A 22951-nucleotide genomic window follows, 5' to 3' on the forward strand; every position below is an offset into this window, starting at 1 on the left:
AACGTCACTAATCATTAGAGAAATGCAAATAAAACTACAATGAGGTATCACTTCACACTAGTCAGAATGGCCATGATCAATAATATCTACAAACAATAAATGCTTTAGAGGGTGTGGAGAAAAGGGACCTCTCTTGCACTGTTGGTGGGAATCTAAATGATACAGCCACTGTGGAGAACAGTACGGAATTTACTTAAAAAACTAAAAATAGAACTACCATATGACCCAGCAATCCCATTACTGGGCATACACCCTGAGAAAACCATTATTCAAAAAGAGTCATGTACCACAATGTTCATTGTAGCAGTTACAATAGCCAGGTATGGAAGCAACCTAAATGTCCATTGACAGATGAACGGGTAAAGAAGATGTGGCACATATATACAATGGAATATTACTCAGCCATAAAAAGAAACAAAACTGAGCTCTTTGTAGTGAGGTGGATGGACCTAGAGTCTGTCATACAGAGTGAAGTAAGTCAGAAAGAGAAAAACAAATATTATATGCTAACACATATATATGGAATCTTAAAAAAAAAAAGGTTCTGATGAACTTAGGGGCAGGACAGGAATAAAGACGCAGATGTAGAGAATGGACTTGAGGACACAGGGAGGGGAAGGGTAAGCTGGGACGAAGTGAGAGAGTAGCATTGACATATATACACTACCAAATGTAGAATAGATAGCTATTGGGAAGCAGCCGCATAGCACAGGGAGATCAGCTCCGTGCTTTGTGACCACCTAGAAGATGGGATAGGGAGGGTGGGAGGGAGATGCAAGAGGGAGGGGATATGGGGATACAAGTATACGTATATCTGATTCACTTTGTTATACAGCAGAAACTAACACAACAATGTAAAGCAATTATACTCCAATAAAGATGTTAAAAAAAAAAAAAAAGGTAAGCTATGGAAAAGTGCCGAACAGTTGATCAGTACTAGGCTACTTAAGGAACCTATGTGTATGTTTTTTTTTATGTATAAGTTTATTTATTTTTGACGAGTTGGGTTTTTGTTGCTGTGCACGGGCTTTCTCTAGTTGTAGTGAGCAGTAGCTACTCTGTTACAGTACACGGGCTTCTCACTGTGGTGGCTTCTCTTGTTGCGGAGCACGGGCTCTAGTCGCACGGGCTTCAGTAGTTATGATTCGTGGGCTCTAGAGCGCAGGCTCAGTTGTTGTGGAGCACTGGCTTAGTTGCTCTGCAGCATGTGGGACCTTCCTGGACCAGGGCTTGAACCCGTGTCCCCTGCATTCGCAGGCGGATTTGTAACAACTGTGCCATCAGGGAAGTCCTCTATGTATATGTTTTTGATAAAATGTTAATTAAAAAACTTTCCTGGAAGTCTTACACCAAGATGACAAAGATTACAGATGCTAAGATCACAGAAGCCAGATTGAAACTCAACCACCCAGAAAATGACTCTGGGACTGGTCCCAAGCTGCAACTTTTCAGTGTGAAGCAGACAGAGACATGAGCCTGCTTTGCTCTGTGGTTTATGCACCAGGAAACATTGTAACACAATATCCTTAAACACTCTTGTATTTGCAGTCCTCCTCCCTCCCCCAACCTCCCATTCTATTTAGGGAAGAGATTGGACTGCTCCATCTCTCCCTTTCTGCCATTGAAGTCAAGCTTATGTGTATAGTATGATGAAATGGAAAGTTTCCAATAGATACTATATGTCAAAATTGTACCAAGTCCAGCCATATAATCATGAAGACTAGATTTGCTGAAACCATAAAGGGCTTCTAAAGTTTGCTATCATTTAAAATTTCTTTCAAGAGGCACCATCTGTGCAGTAGGGCATTTAAATTAAAGTTTGTTATTCAAACTTGGGCACATCTTTTTTTTTCAGATAGGTTTAAAAAGCATTTCCAGTGATCGTAATAGGCCTTTTCTTTCCTAAGCTCAGAAGGTTTAACAACAACTTGCTCTAAATTATACTTTCTACTACTGTGTTGGATCCCAACGCGCATACCCACTTTGTTGTCAGCATCTCATGGTTCCTTAGGGAGACCAACAGTGCATGTCAGTCCATGTTTCAGCTGAGTTTCCCCATCGCACACCTAGAGATGAACATGACAGCCAGGTCAGATCAATCAGTCTGGTGTCCATGCCACTGTTACTGACTGAGTGATGGACAAGTGTCCCAAGCAGGCCATTGAGAAGCAGTCTGGTGGCCTTTTCTGTAAGTACTGAGAAAGGTGCCCTTTCCACTGGAGTGGGTAAAGGGGTAAACTGTAAGACTGTAGGCCTAGAGTGGCTGGTGGTCATCTTGACGGGGCAGAGAGCACGGTCAACACAAAGGAAAGCAGAACTGGGATACATCCAATTTATCTACCTATATCTATCTATTGTCTATCTACCTATCTCTCTATCTCTCTATCTATCATCAATCATATATCCATCTATTGAAATTCCTGATGACATGGTGGGAGCACTTGAATCCAGCCATGCTACAGGGTGTATATTCTCTTGGGTATAGAGCTAGGAGTGTATATAAGGAGATTTCTATGTCATGTGGTAACTCTCTCTGTTTAATAACTTTTTGAAAAGTTGCCAAACTGTTTTCCAAAGTGGCTACATCATTTTACATTCCCAGCAACAATGCATTGAAGATTCCAGTTTCTCCACACTCTCACTGACACTTATTATTGTCGGTCTTTTTGACTGTAGCCATTATGGCAGGTATTTTTGTGGTTTTGATTTGCATTTTCATGTGCTTGTTAACCATTTGTATATATCTTCTTTGGAGAACTGTCTCTTCAGATCCTTTGGCTATTTTAAAAATTGGGCTTTTTATTGATTTGTAAGTGTTCCTTCTTTTTTTATTTTTTAAGGACAAGTCCTTTATCAGATCTATTATTTGACTATATTTCACCCATTCTGTTGATTTTCTTTTCACTTTCTTGATGGAATCATCTGTAGCATGAAAGTGTTTAGTTTTGATATTTTAAATCTATTTTTCTTTTGTTGCTGTGCTTTTGTTGTGATAGCTAAGAAACCACTGCCCAATCGAAGGTCATGAGGACTTATTCCTATGTTTTTTCCAGTTTTAGCTCCTATATTTAGGTTTATGTTCCATTATGAGTTAATTACTACGTATGATGTAAAGAAGGGGGTCAAGCTCATTCTTTTTCGTATGGATATCCAGTTGTCCCAGGATCATTTGTTGAAAAGACTATTCTATCTCCATTTCATTGTCTTGGTACCCCTGTTGAAAACCAATTGGCCATAAATATAAGGTTTATTTCTCAATTCTTAATTCTATTCTGTTGATCTGTAGGTCTATTCTTCTGCCAATATCATAGTCTTGATTACTGTAGCTTTATAGTAAGTTTGAAATTAGGAAGAATTGAGTCCTCCAAATCTGTTCTTTGTTTTCAAGATTGTTTTGGCTATTCTGAGTACATATGAATTTTAGCCAAAATTCTACCAATTTAAATTTTTGCCAAGAAAAGCCAACTGGGATTTTGATAGGGATTATATCGAGTTTAGATCAATTTGTGGTATATTGCCATCTTAAAAATATCAAGTCTTCCAATCCATGAATATGAGATGTCTTCCCAATTATTTTCATATTTTACAATTTCTTTCAATGATGTTTTCTAAACACTTTTTTTTTTTTTTTTTTGCAGTACACGGGCCTCTCACTGTTGTGGCCTCTCCCATTGCAGAGCACAGGCTCCAGACGTGCAGGCTCAGCAGCCATGGCTCATGGGCCCAGCCGCTCCGTGTCCCCTGCATCGGCAGGTGGACTCTCAACCACTGTGCCACCAGGGAAGCCCCTAAATACTTTAGAGTGTCTACATCTTTTGTTTATATTTCTAAGTATTTTATTCTTTTCAATGTTATTCTAAATGGAACTGTTTTCTTAATTTTTATATTTGATTGCTTCTTGCTAGTGTACAGAACTACAACTGATATTTATCAATGCATATTGATCTAATATTCCACAACTTTATTGCACTTGCTTATTCATCCTAATAGTTCTTCATGGATTCTTTAGGCTTTTCTATATACAAGAGTAAGCTGGAACCTCCAGTATGATGTTGAACAGAAATGGCAAGTGTGGACATTCTTGTCTTATTCTTAACCTTAATGGAAATGTATTAAATCTTTTGTCATTAGATATGATGTTAGTTGTGGTTTTTCATATATACTTTTATTAGGTTGCAGAAGTTCCCTTTTATTCCTAGTTTGCTGAATGTTTTTATCATGAAAGCTCTTGGGTTTTGTCAAATGCTTCTGAGATGCTCATGTGGATTTTGTTCATTATTAATATGGTTTATTACACTGATTGATTTTCAGATGTTAAACAAACTTTGTGTTCCTAGGATAAATCCCAGTTGGTCATGGTATGTAGTTCTTTTCATTTTATGCTGGATTTGGTTTGCTAGTATTTTGTTGAGGAATTATGCATCTATATTTATAAGGGATATTGGTCTGTAGTTTTATTTTCTTGTGATATCTTTGTCTGGTTTTGGTATCAGGTTAATACTGACTTCATAGAATGAGTTGGGAAGGGGTCTCTACTTTTCTATTTTTTGGAAGAGTTTGTGAAAAATTGTATTAATTCTTCTTTAAATGTTTGGTAGAATTCAACAGTGAAGCCATCTGAGCTGGGGTTTTCTTTGTGGGAGGTTTAAAAATTACTAATTCAATCTCTTTGTTATAGGTTTATTTAGAGTACCTATTTCTTTTTGAGTCAGTTTTGATAGTTTATGTCTTTATTGGAATTTGCCCATTTTGTCTAACTTATCTCATTTTGTTGGCAAACAGTTGTTTACAATTTTTCCTTATGATTCAGTTTCTAGTCCAACATGTAGAAAGCTTGGAAGTCATCACTGCCATCCTCACAAAAGCAAACAAGCTGAACAAACTGAAAACCAGCAACTCTTCTTTCATCCTTCAGAGAATTGAGGTCATAGAAGAAACCACTGCCCCCCAAACTGGAGAGAGAGGCAGATACCAAGAATCACAGCTTACCAGGAGAAGAGGCTCAGAAGCAGAAGTCAGCCACTGGAGCCAGTACAGGAGGGAAAACTGAAATAGTAATTGATGAATTTCTGTAGGCTCAGTGTGGACTAGTTTGCGAGTTAGAAACTCTAGGGGCCCCTTCTTATGGAGGTCTCCACACTGTTATGAGTTTTACCTTCAGGAACCTCACCAGGTTTTCAGAGGTGAATATTAGAAAATTTCCTTCTACTTCTAGCAGGGAGAGGGAAAAAGTAACCATTTTGAAATACGACCAGAGCATTCTGTGCTCCTTTATAAAAGTTTGTCCTCCAAAGAAACTATTTTTGCCAGAGTCTAGTCAACCTGAGGAAAGAGAAATATCCAACTCTAGCCTCCTTAGCCCTTGATGTGGAGAAAGGGAAATAGCTAACTCCAGCCATCACTAGCCTTCCTGTGTTACCTATAAGTAAGGAAAAACCTGAGAAGAACTTGTGAACCCCACAGCCCAGGGGCACAGACTCACTAAAAGACGGATGTAAATCATGGCATTATAGAATGCTTTCTTTCCCACCACACCTTAGCACTATATGAATCAGGCTCCTGTGTAACAACAGTGGATTGTAGGTAAAAGAACTTCAAGGCTCAGACTCTAATAATCAGTGTCTAGGAAAACCTCGAGACAGCAGGGGAACAAAAACAAAGACACTAAAGGAAATTTTGGCCTTTTGTACCTATTGTCATAACAAACAGTAAACACAGCCTAACTTCTAGCGGGATAAACATAAAGCCTTACACTAAAGGCTTATTTACTTCAGTTCCTTTTACCCAGTATGTCATGTATGGTTTTCAAAAGTAAATTATCAGATATTCTAAAAGGCAAAAAACACCGCTTGAAGAGGCAAAGCAGGAATTAGAAACAGACTCAGACATGGCCAAGATTTTGGAATTATCAGGCTGGGAATTAAAATAACTGATTAATATGGGATTTAGTGCCCTTAAAGTGGATAACATGCAAGAACAGATGGGTAATGTAAACAGAGAAAATGGATACTCTAAGAATGAATTTTAAAAATACTAAAAGTAAAAAAAACACCATACCAGAAATGAAGAATGCCTTTGAATGGGCTCATCAGTAGACTGGGCATTGCTGAGGAAAGAACCAGTGAGCTAGAAGATAGAAACTTCCAAAACTGGAAAGTAAAGATAAAAATGAATGTAAAAAATGGGAACAGAATGTCTAAGAATTGTGACACGTTACTAATGGTGTAACATAAATCCTTTCATAATTATTTTTATTTTTTAAGATTAGTAATGATGTCTCTCTTTAAATCCTGATTTTAGTAATTTAAGTCTTCATCCCTTTTCTTGGTCATTCTAGCTAAAGGTTTGTCAAATTTATTGTTCTTTTCAAAGAACTAACCTTTGGGTTTGTTGATTTTTTTTCTATTCTTTATCATACCCTTACTTCTTCTTGCTTTGGGTTAGTTTTCTCTTTCTTTCCAGTTTCTAGAGATAGAAGGCCAGGTTATTGATTTTAGCTCTTTCTCTTTTTTTTGTGGTACGCGGGCCTCTCACTGCTGTGGCCTCTCCCATTGTGGAGCACAGGCTCTGGACGCGCAGGCTCAGGGGCCGTGGCTCACGGGCCCAGCCGCTCCGTGGCATGCGGGACCCTCCCAGACCGGGGCACGAACCCGTGTCCCCTGCATTGGCAGGCGGACTCTCAACCACTGTGCCACCAGGGAAGCCCTCTTTCTTCTTTTTTAACATTGGCATTTTACAGCTATAAATTTACCTCTAAACACTGCTTTAGATGCCTCCCACAAGTTTTGGAATGTTGTGTTTTCATTTTCACTCATTTCAAAGTATTTCCTTATTTCTCTTATGACTTCTTCTTTGACTAATTGATTATTTTGCAGTGTATATTTAATTTCCACATATTCATAAATTTTTCCAAATTTCCTTATATTATTGGTTTCTAATTTAATTCCATTTTGTTTGGAAAGCAATTTGTATGATTTCAATCCCCTTAAATGTATTAAGCTTTGATTTATGGCCCAACATATATTCTATCTTGGAGAATATTCCTTGTGTGCTAGAGAAGAATATATATATTCTTCTGTGATTGGGTGGAGTGTTATTTAGATGTCTGTTAGTTCTAGTTGGTTTACAGTGTTGTTCAAATCTTGTATATCCTTGTCAATATTCTCTCTGGTTGTTATATCTATTATTGAATTTGGGGTGTTGAAATTTCCAACTGTTATTGTTGAATGATCTTTCTCCCTCCAATTCTGTTAACTTTTGCTTCTGTATTTTGAGGCATTGTTTTTAGTTGCATATAGGTTTATAATTGCCATATCTTCTTGATGAATTGATAATTTTATCATTATAAAATTTACCCTTTTATATTATAAATGATACATATTATAAAATACATCTTTAATCTTATAACCTAGTGACATTATTTGTTTTAATGGCTATTTTTTCTGATATTGGTACACCCACTCCAGTTCTTTCATGGTTGCTGTTTGCATGATACATCCACTGTATTTCCATTCTTTTACTTTCAACATATTTGTATCTTTGAATCTAATATATGTTTCCTGTGGACACCATATAGTTGACTCTTGTTTCTTATCCAGTCTGATAATCTCTGCCTTTTGTTTGGCTTGTATAGTCTATTCATATTTAGTGTTTCTATTGATATGTTTGGATTTATGTCACTTTGCTTTTTTCTTTCTTTATGTCTCACATATTTTTGTTCCCCTGTTTCTCCTTTGCTACCTTCTTTTGTATTAAATGAATCTTTTCTAGTGTAACATTTTAATTCCTTTAATGATTTTTAACTATATTTTTGGAATTATTTTCCTAGTGGTTGTTCTAGGACTTACAATATACATATATTATGTTAAGATTTAGTAGATTTTTTTAAATGGCTGTCTCTCCATTTGGTGTGTGTCCTTAGGAAAATTTTCAGAGACTTTAAATGGCTGTTCTTTTATAATTTTTAGTAGTTAAATGGTATTTCCCTGGGGAGAGGGTCTTTAGCACTCCTCAAATGGCCATTCCATAAACCTCACCATATTACTTTTTAATCTGTTTCATGCAGCAACATCCAATCTGGGAACATCTTGGACACAGTTTAAACTAATTCCTGTCTAGAAAAAAATATCAGAAAAGGTAAGTCATTTACTGTTCCACACAGCAGAGTCTTTATCTTGTGCCAGACACTTTGAACAGAAATAATTTAGAACCACAGCCAAAATGACATGGTGATGAATTGATCTGATGACTTCTTTATGATCACAGCTCTCCAGTGTTACCTGTTCTTACATTCACAGGCACACTAATTTAGTTCTGCTTTGATTTTTGAAATTTATTTTAAAGAACATTATGTCTTCTCCTTGCTCTGTGAGTGTTGAGAGGGCCTTTGTCCAATTGCATTAGAGTTTAGATTTATGACAAAATTCACATACAAGGAACAATTAGTGAAAAATTAGGAACAAAAGTAGGCACTCCTATGTTGAAGTGTAATAGAAGTTCAGATAAGGAAGAAGATGTTAGTGTAGGTTGGAGCATCTGGTTGAGGGTCCAGAGGCACTCAACCCAGGCCTTGATTGATAAGTAGTGAGATGGAAAGAAAAATATCTCAACGTGAAGGACCACAGATTCCTTTCTTCTTACCTGGGGAAGTTAGTTTCCAATTAACATCTATTATTGACTTGATTGAAAAGAAAGTAATGACTTGACCTCTTATAGCAACTCTCTCGAATGCAGTACATTACTCAAAGTAAAATCTGCAAACCAACAACATCAGCATTACTTTGTTGTTAGAAATGCAACTTCTTTTCAGAAATGCAGATCCTCAGACCTTACCCCAGACTTATTAAATCAGAATCTTTTGAGGTTGGCCTGAGAATGTGTGTTTTATCCAGTTTACCAGACTTTTGCATGCTAACGTCTGACAACACTGTTCTCAAATGCTTTTCCTGATCACTCTTGGCATCCAGGGCATATTTGGAATGAAATAGCCAGGGCCAGCATTTAGGGCCTCTAAGCATGGACCAATGCTGGGCAGGTATGGCTTTCCAATTAGCAGATCATGTAAATGGAAAACCATGTGATTGCACCCAGGCCAGCAGAGTAGTTAAACAAATAAGTAGAAGGATGCCTGGCTCTCATCTCCCCCAGCTGCCTCACATTTTTCAACCTCAGGCACTGGACAGCAGAAGTAGCGGGGGTGGTGCTGGCTCCCTGGCATGAGGCAGTCTGGCTATCTGGGGAGAGGGAGTAGCTCACTTAAAGTGCCCTCATGAAAACAACTCCCTTTCAGCAAAGTTATGACTCAAAGCTTGTTCCCCTGACCACAAAGCAGAACCATAACCAAGACTCCTAGTCATCTTGTCAACCTCATTTCATACTTCTCCTCTATTCTTTTCGTTAACATCAGTTTAGGGAAGATTCTTCTGATTCATTGAAACTCCAAGCCCACAAATCACTGAGTCTTTGCTCCTACTCTAGACAGGATCTGGAGAGTGTGATGAGAACCACTCACATATTCTCAAGATAGTATTAGTTTCTCGATCATCTCTTTTAGCAAAGTAATGCTAAGAGGGGCTTAAAGGGGAGGGTCTCCAGGGATCATCAGAGTCCCTTAGAAAATTGGCTGTATCGTTTTCCATGACCTGCTAATTGGAAAGCCCAGATGGATGAGCTGGGCTTTTTAAAGCCCAGAAGTTTTGTTTCCAATGGTGGTTGGATTCAGCTGCCAAGATCCTAGATTAGGGAAGGTTTTGTTGTCATAAGAGGACACTCTGAAAGACTGACTGAAGGCTATGGCCAACCCTAGACAATAAATAGACATATATACGACCCAGAGAAAAAACGTGTGCAAATATATATGTGTAAATGTATATACGTTGTGTTACCAAAGTGAATGTGTTTCTCACAGTCTTTGCCATGGATGAAATGATCAAAACCAGATTGTCCATGTAGTTCTTCATTGAAAGGAATAGGGGGCGTGGAGCTGACAGTTAAGGGGGATCAGCAGACACACTTCAGCATCAGGCTGGCTTATCACTTCTCTGGAAATGGTTAACATGCTTGGCTCAAGCCACCCGTCATGTGGATGTGATGTGCCTCTGAGCAGTTCTATAGATGACAGGTATTTACTTCACCCCCAGATCTGAGGGGCAAAGGGTCACAACACAGGGGAAGCCGGTTTGCTTCTGAGCCAGTTCATTTGCATTTCTCATTAATCCAGGCAAGACCCTTTTTTAAGTCTCTACCATAATTTATACAGAACAGTTCAAACATTTGACTTTGTTTTGGTTGAGTTTACTCTAATGTGGTTTCTGCATAACTGTCTCTTTTATGGTAATCAAATGTTCTGCCAACATTTCTCCTGCTATGTACACCATCTAAGGAAACCAGATGCTTTGGGTTGGTCTTTTCAATGTATCTGAGTGTTATTTTTGTTTAGAATTTCAGAGGTTTGGCGAAAGAGTACTGTTTTATAAATCTGACCCTTGATGCACTGCATTTCCCAACCTACTAATAGTTTTGGCTACTGCTCACATCTGATTTGAAATTGTTCCCTATCACCTTGCGGATTAGCATGTGGACAGACAAGCTCATTTCATTCATTTTGTTCGATTTGCTTAATTTTCCTGTTCATCATTTATTCCACTTTGTAGTGTAAAAAGGATAGGTAGAAGAGCTGAGCAGCTAACTCAGAACCACACCCTACCTTATCTCTCAAACAATCCCAGACCTGAGTGGGATTGTTCTCTGATGTGCGGGGTGTTTTTTTCCCCCCTCACACCATCAGTGTGGGAAGGCAGCAGGCCAGCTCTCGTGGGAGTGTTGGCTTATGATGCAGACTGAAAGTGTTTCAGAAAAGTAACTTGGCATTGGATCAAACTAATAAGTGGAACTGCTTGTCTGTATGGATTGAAAGAAGACTTTCTAGGGCCTCAAGAGTTTGTGGGAAAGAGGAGAGGAGAACGCTGAGGTGAACTGTGTCAGAGGGAACTTTGTAAAATATGGGGCTTCAAGGAAACCAACCTGAGAACTTCAGCCCTTTCTAACCCTGGTGCTACCCTCTTGTTTGGTTAATATGAATTCTCTGGTCTGATTAGCTCCATACTGACAACAGGAGAGAAAACTAGATATCAATGGCCAGATTCAGTAACTGAAGAAAACCAGAGGATTGAGTGGTCCCCCAAGAGTGGACACAGGGTACCTGAAAGTATATAGATGGAAGCAGTGTTTATGATGACATATGATGGTTTAGAATGACTGAGCCATGGAAAACAAAGAGGGCAAAGAGCTAGTCTTATGCTAAACAAAATCAGTGGGATGAGGGGTCCTCCCTCCAAGGATCTTCAGTGTTGGCCGTGAGACCTGGAAGATAAGGCTCTAAAAGACACAGGGTGAAGAAGTTTAAAGTGTAAAGGGAATTGAAGTTTCAAACAAAGAATAGGGAGCAGCTGTTAAGGTTTTAAATTTAGTTTAAGGCTATGAGTATAAACAAATCCAAAGAAAAGGCATCAGACATTGGCTTTTCAAGAACAATAGCTATAACCACACACATACAAGCTTCAAAGAAAGACAAATCTGAATCTCCAGAGAAGAGTGTTTAGACCAGTGTCTTGGCATTTATTCCAGATGTTCAAAAGACCACACTTTTCTATTATAAGCTTCTGCTTTTGTGAAGTCCACTGACAAAAGGGTGGTCTGTCTGAAATGAGCTCCACACTATCATTATAAAGAGTAAATACCTATTAAGTTCCAACTACATGCCACGCATTGTGGGGAAGCTTGGAGAAGAGAAGTGTGGTGAGGACTAAGCCCTTGCCTTCTAGAAATGGGCTTAAAAAGAGATAAGGTTAGAGATGCAGCCATTTTGGCAAGACAGCAAGCAAGGATTGAAAATAAATGTGAGCAAATTCATGAAAAATGGTTCCTTTTTTAGCCAAATAGGACATCATACCTCAACTACAGGCTTTAGATCCAGAAATTACTGACTGACTTTGGGTCTTGTTATAATTTCCAGACATACTTTTGAAAATCCGGGCACATTTTATTTTGCTCAAGGGCTCTAATGAAGTTAACAAAGGGAAAACTATGTTGCTTGAGAAGAGATGATTAATTTTGACAGTAGCCATATCAACAAGGTCTGGATTTGTGAGTTTTCCAACAATCGTGTATGTTTATTATAAGTAGTCAGCAATGGATATACAGCATGAGTGAATGGACCAAAGATGGTAAATATGTCATTTTCAGAGTTTTCCAGGATTTGGCTCAATTGGAAGAAATAGACAAAATGGATTTCAACTATTGTGTCATTTAATTTAAATTTTTTATTTTTCATTTTTGAAAACATTCTGCTATTGATTCCCTTTTCCTTCTAATTTTAAGATGTGGTACACCAACCTGTGCATATGTATGCAAATGTTTGTGGAGGGACAGGAGCAAGAGAAGAGATTTTTACAAGAGACTAAGAGGGTCAAAGTGACTCTCACAGGAGGGGAATGTAGGGAGGATGGATCCCTGGAAATGTGGAGGTTGTAAAGAAACGATTCCAAGAGCCTGGGCAGGATGTGATAAGGAGAAAACAAAAATTGAGATAATGCTGAAATTTTGAGATAGGCTGAATGATGATTTTAAATTTCTAAAGTGTAGGGAGCTTAGGGTCTTGGAATTACGATAGTGTTGCCCAAAAGACCAGGCAAAAAGATTATCTTTTTCTTTGCTTGGCCTTATCTGACAGCAGGACATTTATGCTGAGGTGTTGTGGTAGAATGATTGGGAAGATGGCAGATGTATGAACACACCTAACTGAGATAAATCAAGTCAGGCCCACATCACAAAACTACTCAGAGCACTCATATACTCACAAGCAATAAAAATAGGTTAGTATTTTAGATCACTAAGTTTTTTTTTATAGATTTTTAAAAACATCTTTATTGGAGTATAAGTGCTTTACAATGGTGTGTTAGTTTCTGCTTTATAAAGTGAATCAGCTATACATATACATATATCACCATATCTCCTCCCTCTTGCGTCTCCCTCCCACCCTCCCTATCCCACCCCTCTAAGTGGTCACAAAGCACCAAGCTGATCTCCCTGTGCTATGCAACTGCTTCCCACTAGCTATCTATTTTACATTTGGTAGTGTGTATATGTCCATGCCACTCTCTCAGTTCGTCCCAGCTTACCCTTCCCCTCCCCATGTCCTGAAGTCCATTCTCTACCTCTGTGTCTTTGCTCCTGTCCTGCCCCTGGGTTCTTCAGAACCACTTTTTTTTTTTTTTTTTTAGATTCCATATATATGTGTTAGCATATGGTATTTGTTTTTCTCTTTCTGACTTACTTTACTCGGTATGACAGACTCTAGGTCCATCCACCTCACTACAAATAACTCAATTTCATTTCTTTTCATGGCTGAGTAATATTCCATTGTATATATGTGCCACAACTTCCTTATCCATTCATCTATCTATGGGCACTTAGGTTGTTTCTATGTCCTAGCTATTGTAAATTGAGCTGTAATGAACATTGTGGTACATGACTCTCTTTGAATTATGGTTTTCTCAGGGTATATGCCCAGTAGTGGGATTGCTGGGTGTATGGTAGTTCTATTTTTAGTTTTTTAAGTAACTTCCATACTGTTCACCATAGTGGCTGTATCAATTTACATTCCCACCAACAGTGCAAGAGGGTTCCCTTTACTCCACACTCTCTCCAGCATTTATTGTTTGTAGATTTTTTGATAATGGCCATTCTGACTGATGTGAGGTGATACCTCATTGTAGTATTTTTTTTTTAATGAACAACACTTCAAATGGCATGCATTTATCCATAATTATTGAGTATTAACCTACAAATATTCTATAATCTGATTTTAAATCCTCAAATTTATATGAAGGCTTTGATTTAGCTTATGCCAATTTTTAAAATGTGTAGCTTTGGGGCATTTTATTATAAAAAGCTGGTACTCATATACATAAATGAGTAAGAACTTAAAATTCATCATACATTTACTTCATTTTTTAGCTTCACCTTCTAGTAAATCTTTAGCTTAATTGATTTTGGCTGCTATATAAGGAGATCCTCCCTTGTCTGGGTGATTTAAAAGCATAATTTGTCAATGAGCATCTCTATTTTCCCTTATTGGCAGTAGGGCTTACACCTAGTATTAATGCTGCTTCCCATTTTGTCATTTTGGGTTCAAACCCACCTCTGTAATAGCCACCACTGAAGGCAGATTTTGGTAGACTTTGAAAAACTTGTTTCACTTGAGGCTCCATATGCTTCAAGTCTTGCAAAGTGTAACGGGCTGCAAATCCTGCAGCAGCAATGGTCAGTCCAACTGCTACCACTGTACTGGCAATGGTTCCCACTCGGCTCTTCTGCTTCCACCAGGAGCACAGTTCATCCCACCCCACCAATTCTACACCTCTACTACCCTCATTGTAGTTTTGGTTTGCATTTCTCTAATGATTAGTGATGTTGAGCATCCTTTCATGTGTTTGTTGGCAATCTGTATATCTTCTTTGGAGAAATGTCTACTTAGGTCTTCTGCCCAGTTTTGGATTGGGTTGTTTGTTTTTTGGTATATATATATGTTTCAGAGGTTCTTTTTAGTCATCAATTTTCTACACATCAGTGTATACATGTCAATCCCAATCTCCCAATTCCTCACACCACCATCCCCTGTTATTTTGATATTGAGCAGCATGAGCTGCTTGTAAATTTTGGAGATTAATCCTTTGTCAGTTGCTTCATTTGTAAATATTTTCTCCCATTCTGAGGGTTGTCTTTTGGTCTTGTTTATGGTTTCCTTTTCTGTGCAAAAGCTTTGAAGTTTCATTAGGTCCCATTTGTTTATTTTTGTTTTTATTTCCGTTTCTCTAGGAGGGGGGTCAAAAAGGATCTTGCTGTGATGCATGTCATAGAGTGTTCTGCCTATGTTTTCCTCTAAGAGTTTGATAGTGTCTGGCCTTACATTTAGGTCTTTAATCCATTTTGAGTTTATTTTTGTGTATGGTGTTAGGGAGTGTTCTAATTTCATTCTTTTACATGTAGCTGTCCAGTTTTCCCAGCACCACTAATTAAAGAGGCTGTCTTTTCTCCATTGTATATTCTTGCCTCCTTTATCAAAGATAAGGTGACCATATGTGCATGGGTTTATCTCTGGGCTTTCTATCCTGTTCCTTTGATCTATATTTCTGTTTTTGTGCCAGTACCATACTGTCTTGATCACTGTAGCTTTGTAGTATAGTCGGAAGTCAATGAGCCTGATTCCTCCAGTTCTGTTTTTTCTTTCCCATATTGCTTTGGCTATTTGGGGTCTTTTGTGTTTCCATACAAATTGTGAGATTTTTTTGTTCTAGTTCTGTGAAAAATGCCATTGGTAGTTTGATAGGGATTGCATTGAATCTGTAGATTGCTTTGGGTAGTAAAGTCATTTTCACAGTGTTGATTCTTCCAATCCAAGAACATGGTATAGCTCTCCATCTGTTGGTATCATCTTTAATTTCTTTCATCAGTGTCTTATAGTTTTCTGCACACAGGTCTTTTGTCTCCTTAGGTAGGTTTATTCCTAGGTATTTTATTCTTTTTGTTGCAATGGTAAATGGGAGTGTTTCCTTAATTTCTCTTTCAGATTTTTCATCATTAGTGTATAGGAATGCAAGAGATTTCTGTGCATTAATTTTGTATCCTGCTACTTTACCAGATTCATTGATTCACTCTTTTAGCTTTCTAGTAGCATCTTTAGGATTCTCTATGTATAGTACCATGTCATCTGCAAACAGTGACAGATTTACTTCTTCTTTCCCCATTTGGATTCCTTTTATTTCTTTTTCTTCTCTGATTGCCATAGCTAAAACTTCCAAAACTATGTTGAATGATAGTGGTGAGAGTGGACAACCTTGTCTTTGTCCTAATCTTAGAGGAAATGGTTTCGGTTTTTCCGCATTAAGAACAATGTTGGCTGTGGGTTTGTCATATATGGCCTTTATTATGTTGAGGTAAGTTCCCTCTATGCCTACTTTCTGGAGGGTTTTTGTCATAAATGGGTGTTGAATTTGAAAGCTTTTTCTGCATCTATTTAGATGATCATATGGTTTTTCTCCTTCAATCTGTTAATATGTTTTATCACGTTGATTGATTTGCGTATATTGAAGAATACTTGCATTCCTGGGATAAACCCCACTTGATCATGGTGTATGATCCTTTTAATGTGCTGTTGGATTCTGTTTGCTAGCATTTGTTGAGTATTTTTGCATCTATGTTCATCAGTGATATTGGCCTGTAGTTTTCTTTCTTTGTGAGATCTTTGTCTGGTTTTGGTATCAGGGAGATGGTGGCCTCGTAGAATGAGTTTGGGAGTGTTCCTCCCTCTGCTATATTTTGGAAGAGTTTGAGAAGGATAGGTGTTAGCTCTTCTCTAAATGTTTGATAGAATTCGCCTGTGAAGCCATCTGGTCATCGGCTTTTGTTTGTCAGAAGATTTTTAATCACAGTCTCAATTTCAGTGCTTGTGATTGGTCTGTTTATATTTTCTATTTCTTCCTGGTTCAGTCTTGGAAGGTTGTGATTTTCTGAGAATTTGTCCATTTCTTCCAGGTTGTCCATTTTATTGGCATAGAGTTACTTGTAGTAACCTGTCATGATCCTTTGTATTTCTGCAGTGTCAGTTGTTACTTCTCCTTTTTCATTTCTAATTCTATTGATTTGAGTCTTCTCCTTTTTATTTGTCATGAGTCTGGCTAATGTTTTATCAATTTTATTTATCTTCTCAAAGAGCCAGGTTTTAGTTTTATTGATCTTTCCTATCGTTTCCTTTATTTCTTTTTCATTTATTTCTGATCTGATATTTATGATTTCCTTCCTTCTGGTAACTTTGGGGTTTTTTTTTGTTTTTCTTTCTCTAATTGCTTTAGATGTAAGGTTAGGTTGTTTATTTGAGTTTTTTCTTGTTTCTTGAGGTAGGATTATATTGCTATAATTTTACCTCTTAGAACTGCTTTTGTTGCATCCCATAGGTTTTGGGTGGTCGTGTTTTCACTGTCATTTGTTTCCAGGTATTTTTCAATTTCCTCTTTGATTTCTTCAGTGATCTCTTGGTTAGTAAGTAACGTATTGTTTAACCTCCATGTGTTTGTATTTTTAGCAGATTTTTTCCTGTAATTTATCTAGTCTCATAGTGTTGTGGTCGGAAAAGATACTTGATACAATTTCAACTATCTTAAATTTACCAAGGCTTGATTTATGACCCATGATATGATCTATCCTGGAGAATGTTCCATGAGCACTTGAGAAGAAAGTGTATTCTGTTGTTTTTGGATGGAATGTCTCATAAATATCAATTAAGTCCATCTTGTTTAATGTATCATTTAAAGCTTGCGTTTCCTTATTTATTTTCATTTTGGATGATCTGTCCATTGGTGAAAGTGGGGTGTTAAAGTCCCCTACTATAAATGTGTTACTGTCAATTTCCCCTTTTATGGCTGTTAGCATTTGCCTTATGTATCGAGGTGCTCCTATGTTGGGTGCATAAATATTTACAATTGTTATATCTTCTTCTTGGATTGATTCCTTGATCATTATGTAGTGTCCTTCTTTGTCTCTTGTAATAGACTTTAAAGTCTATTTTGTCTGATATGAGAATTGCTACTCCAGCTTTCTTTTGTTTTCCGTTTGTATGGAATATCTTTTTCCATCCCCTCACTTTCAGTTTGTATGTGTCCCTAGGTCTGAAGTGCATCTCTTGTAGACAGCATATATATGGATCTTGTTTTTGTATCCATTCAGCCAGTCTACGTCTTTTGGTGGGAGCACTTAATCCATTTACATTTAAGGTAATTATCGATATGTATGTTCCTATTCCCATTTTCTTAATTGTGTTGGGCTTGTTATTGTAGGTGTTTTCCTTCTCTTGTGTTTCCTGCCTAGAGAAGTTCCTTTAGCATTTGTTGTAAAGCTGGTTTGGTGGAGCTGAATTCTCTTAGCTTTTGCTTGTTTGTAAAGAGTTTAATTTCTCCGTCGAATCTGAATGAGATCCTTGCTGGGAAAAGTAATTGTGGTGTTAGGTTTTCCCCATTCATCACTTTAAATATGTCTTGCCACTCTCTTTTGGCTTGCAGAGTTTCTGCTGCAAGATCAGCTGTTAACCTTACGGGGATTCCCTTGTGTGTTATTTGTTGTTTTTCCCTTGCTGCTTTTAATATTTTTTCTTTGTATTTAATTTTTGATAGTTTGCTTAATATATGTCTTGGCATATTTCTCCTTGGATTTATCCTGTATGGGACTCCTTGCACTTCCTGGACTTAATTTAGTATTTCCTTTCCCATATCAGGGAAGTTTTCCACTATAATCTCTTCAAATATTTTCTCCATCCTTTTCTTTTTCTCTTCCTCTTCTAGGACCCCTATAAGTCGAATGTTGGTGTGTTTAATGTTGTCCCAGAGGTCTCTGAGACTGTAGTGAATTCTTTTCATTCTTTTTTCTTTATTCTGCTCTGCAGTAGTTATTTCCACCATTTTATCTTCCAGGTACTTATCTGTTCTTCTATCTCAGTTATTCTGCTATTGATTCCTTCTAGAGAATTTTTAATTTCATTTATTGTGTTGTTCATCATTGTTTGTTTGCTTTTTAGTTCTTCTAGGTCCTTGTTAAACGTTTCTTGTATTTTCTCCATTCTGTTTCCAAGATTTTGGATCATCTTTACTATCATTGCTCTGAATTCTTATTAAGGTAGACTGCCTATTTCCTCTTCATTTGTTTAGTCTGACGCACTTTTACTTTGCTCCTTCATCTGCTGTGTGTTTCTCTCTCTTCTCATTTTGCTTAACTTACTGTGTTTGGGGGTCTCCTTTTCTCAGGCTGCACATTCATAGTTCCTGTTGTTTTTGGTGTCTGCCTCCATTGGCTAAGGTTGGTTCACTGGATTGTGTAGGTTTCCTGGTGGAGGGGACTAGTGCCTGTGTTCTGGTGGATGAGGGTGGATCTTGTCTTTCTGGTGGGCAGGTCCACGTCTGGTGGTGTGTTTTGGTGTGTCTGTGACCTTATTATGATTTTAGGTACCCTCTCTGCTACTGGGTGGGGTTGAGTTCCTGTGTTGCTAGTTGTTTGGCATAGGGTGTCCAGCAGTGTAGCTTGCTGGTTGTTGAGTGGAGCTGGATCTTAGCGTTGAGATGTAGATCTCTGGGAGACCTTTCTCTGTTTGACATTACGTGGAACTGGGAGGTCTCTGTGGACCAATGTCCTGAACTTGACTCTCCCACCTCAAAAGCACAGGCCTCACACCAAGCGGGAGCACCAAGACCCTGTCTGCCTCATGCTCAGAAGAAAAGGGAGAAAGAAAGAAAGAAAGAAAGAAAGAAAGAAAGAAAGAAAGAAAGAAAGAAAGAAAGGGAAAGAAAGGAAGAAAAAGAAATAAAAGAAATAATGTTATTAAAATAAAAATTTAAAAATTATTAAAAATTAAAAATTAAAAAGTAATTTAAAAAAATAAAGAAGAGAGCAACCAAACCAAAAAACAAATCCACCAATGAAAGCAAGTGCTAAAGACTATATTAAAAAAAAAAAAAAGACAGACAGAACCCTAGGACAAATGGTAAAAGCAAAACTATACAGACAAAATCACACCAAGAAGCATACACATACACACTCACAAAAAGAGAAAAAGGAAAAAAAAATATCTTTTGGGAAGTCTGAGGTCTTCTGGCAGCATTCAGTAGGTGTTCTGTAGAAGTTGTTCCACATGTAGATGTATTTTTGATGTATTTGTGGGGAGGAAGGTGATCTCCCTGTCTTACTCCTCTGTCATCTTGAAGGTCTCCCCTCTAGACCAGTAAATTTTAAGGTGGTTTGTTATGCATTACTATTTTGACAGTGGATAAGTTACACATGTATCTTCAACAGAATTCATGCTACAGATCTAAAAGAGATAAAGAACAGAAGCTCCAGCTTCTGTTAATAGAAAAAGTACATGATTAGGTGAGCCATTTATTAGAAAGAATTAGAAAGGATGATCGTTGGGCAGGAAGAGAAATAAGAATTGGCCAAGGAGTCACCAGAAAGGTTGGAGGTGATCTACTACATGGAAGCATCTCTGAAGTCTAGACATCAACCTTCACAGCACCAGAAAAAGTGGTGAGAAGAACACATCTTTGTAGGAAAATTTGTACATCGGGGAACTATTGAGTTTGACACAAAGAAAACCGTATAGAGTGATGGACAGAAGCCAGCTTATAAGGTGTTACAGAGGGAGGAAGCAGAGGCAAGTCAAGGTCAAGGTCTCTTATGCATTCTAGAGGAAATCTGTGGTAAGGGCTCAGATGGATGGTGGAATGGAGAGAAAGTCTTCTAGGAGGGGAGGGACAGATGGACTCTTAAACAGAAGGGACACACCAGACAGAAATAGTAATGATTAGGAGAGAGGGTGGTGGCACCAGGGCTATTAACAGCTACTCTATAGTTATAACTCCATGAAGTCAACATTGACCTGAGGCCCTTCAGCATTTGTAGATATTCATTAATTTTGTGAAATTCCTCTGTGAGATTCAGTTACACATTCAAAGTTGGGAGCAGCCCAGCAGCCAAAAATAACATGGCTATCATATTGTTCTACTCGTGTTACAGATGAGTAACTTTAGATATCAAGTAGTTGAATAACTTGCCCGAAGTCAAACAGGAAGCCTGTTATTGAGCTGCTGAAAGATCCCAGTTCTGCAAATAAACTTCTAGTCCACTAGCTTTTCACCAGATGAGCTAGTTAGAAGTCAGATTAAGTTCATTTATTTATGGCTCCATTGACTTAAGAAAAAAAAGAAGTTATTTCTTATGGGAGGTCCTAAATATCTGAATATCCTTACATCTGAGATAGTGTTTACTTTTCCATCTCTTTATTTTATTTTTTACTCTTCACACAGCCTTTATCTTTTCTTTTTTTTAATTATTTTTTTGCGGTACGCGGGCCTCTCACTGTTGTGGCCTCTCCCGTCGCGGAGCACAGGCTCCGGACGCGCAGGCTCAACGGCCATGGCTCATGGGCCTAGCCGCTCCGCGGCATGTGGGATCTTCCTGGACCGGGGCATGAACCCGTGTCCCCTGCATCGGCAGGCGGACTCTCAATCACTGCGCCACCAAGGAAGCCCCAGCCTTTATCTTTTACAAAGACATTTTGGCTTCTTTCTGGGTTTTAACACAGTACATGCGGGGTGTGAGTCATAACAGCAGGTTTTTCCTGATCCACATTGACTTTTTTCAGGCAACATGAAACACTGCAGGTTAGGTTCTAGAGTCTAAGATTCTTAACTTTTTGCAGAAATCCCTTTGATCTGCCGGTGAGTCTAGGATGTGAAAAGATGATCATCACTTAGGTGAATTCGCTGCTGAAGGCTCTAGTTATGCTGATCACTTTGAGGCTTACATTTCTCCCCCGAGATTCTCTCTTAACTTTGCTGATTTCCCTTTTTCTTGGTTGGTCCAAGGAAAGCACCAACCACCCAGAGCTTTCTGACCTCTAGGTTCTCTCCAGAAGGAGAGTTTTATACTTTAAATATATATTCTGGTAATCAACTAGTCTGACACATGGAAAGGTAGCATGTTTTATTCTATTTTTACTAGAGATTAAGAAAACTAATGCATATTAATGACCATATGTACTCACCTATGAAATGACATTGCATATGAGGGGCACTCTAGTTTCCAAGACAAATAGGAGAAGTGAGAAATTGAGGAGAGTCGAATGGCAGAAAGGAGAGACATGATGGACACTAGGAAAGAAAAGTGGACACAAATTTGATAAGTAGGGGAAAGCCATTAGGAAAGCCAAAAAGAAGAAATGCAGAATATAGAAAGTAAATGGAGTGGAGAGGGATATAGGACATGGAAAAGCTATATTGATTTTTATATTTTAAAACACTGAAAGAGTTACATTACATAAGTGAGTTGGGTATATATTTATTTAACATTAGCAATAACTTAATTTCAAAGGTTTGAAATATACTGTGAAGATATTAATTCAATCAGTCCTTTCCTGATGATTGTGAACTGTGAAAGAGATCTCCTTACTTCTCTTCCTCTGGGGGAAACTGAGGCAGAGAAAAGAATGCCTCACTCTAGGAAATGGGTGAAGCTGGTGTGAGCCCTGGCAGTCAAAGTGGTACCAACTTTGTGTTTCCAGTGAGCCCTGTCCCAGGGGGAAGGCCACTTGGAGCTTGGCATTTTTGTAATAATTCATGGTATGTTATTTTCAGTTGCAGTGGTTTTATGCATTTTAATTAGTGTCTTAATGTAGTATATCTGGGCCCCAGAGGGCATAATTGAAAGAAGCAAAAACAAAACCCCAAAATACATAGAATGAGTGAATGAAAATTCACGACAAGCCTGGGAGTTCTTGGCTGCCCAACTTGGTCATAACCATTGGATACTGCTGCCTTTCCCAAGCTCCCCACCCCCAATCTTCTGACCCTCCCACCCCCAATCTTCCTACCCTCCCACCCCCAATCTTCCAACCCTCCTACCCCCAATCTTCCGACCTTCCCCACCCCCAATCTTCTGAACCTCCCACCCCCAATCTTCCGACCCTCCCATCCCCAATCTTCTGACCTTCCCACCTCCAATCTTCCGACCCTCCTACCCCCAATCTTCTGACCTTCCCACCCCCAATCTTCTGACCCTCCCACCCCCAATCTTCCGACCCTCCCATCCCCAACCTTCTGACCCCTCCACAACCTGGTTTTGCCCCCAGCTGCCTGGCTTTTCTTGTTGACTCTGGTCGCTTACAAGGTTAGTCTGCATTCCATCTCACAGATGCAACAAGGAGCAACCACAGCTTTTCTGTTTCTTTCTTTGGGGATCAGTTTCAAGCTCCCCCCACAGCCAGATGTGTGTTGCTGGTGTCTTTGTTGCCAGCCTCTGCAGGCCCGAGCTGGCTCCCCGCTCCCACGCACACAATCTGCTGCCCTTTTCGTTC

The 22951-nt window shown here is 38.5% G+C and overlaps 1 pseudogene; it reads right to left on the reverse strand.

The window, feature by feature from the left end:
- Positions 1–14005: 14005 nt before the first annotated feature.
- Positions 14006–22216, reverse strand: LOC132427844 (mitochondrial import inner membrane translocase subunit TIM14 pseudogene; annotated as a pseudogene).
- Positions 22217–22951: the final 735 nt, after the last annotated feature.

Source organism: Delphinus delphis, chromosome 7 (assembly GCF_949987515.2).
Source record: "Delphinus delphis chromosome 7, mDelDel1.2, whole genome shotgun sequence".
NCBI lineage: Eukaryota > Metazoa > Chordata > Mammalia > Artiodactyla > Delphinidae > Delphinus > Delphinus delphis.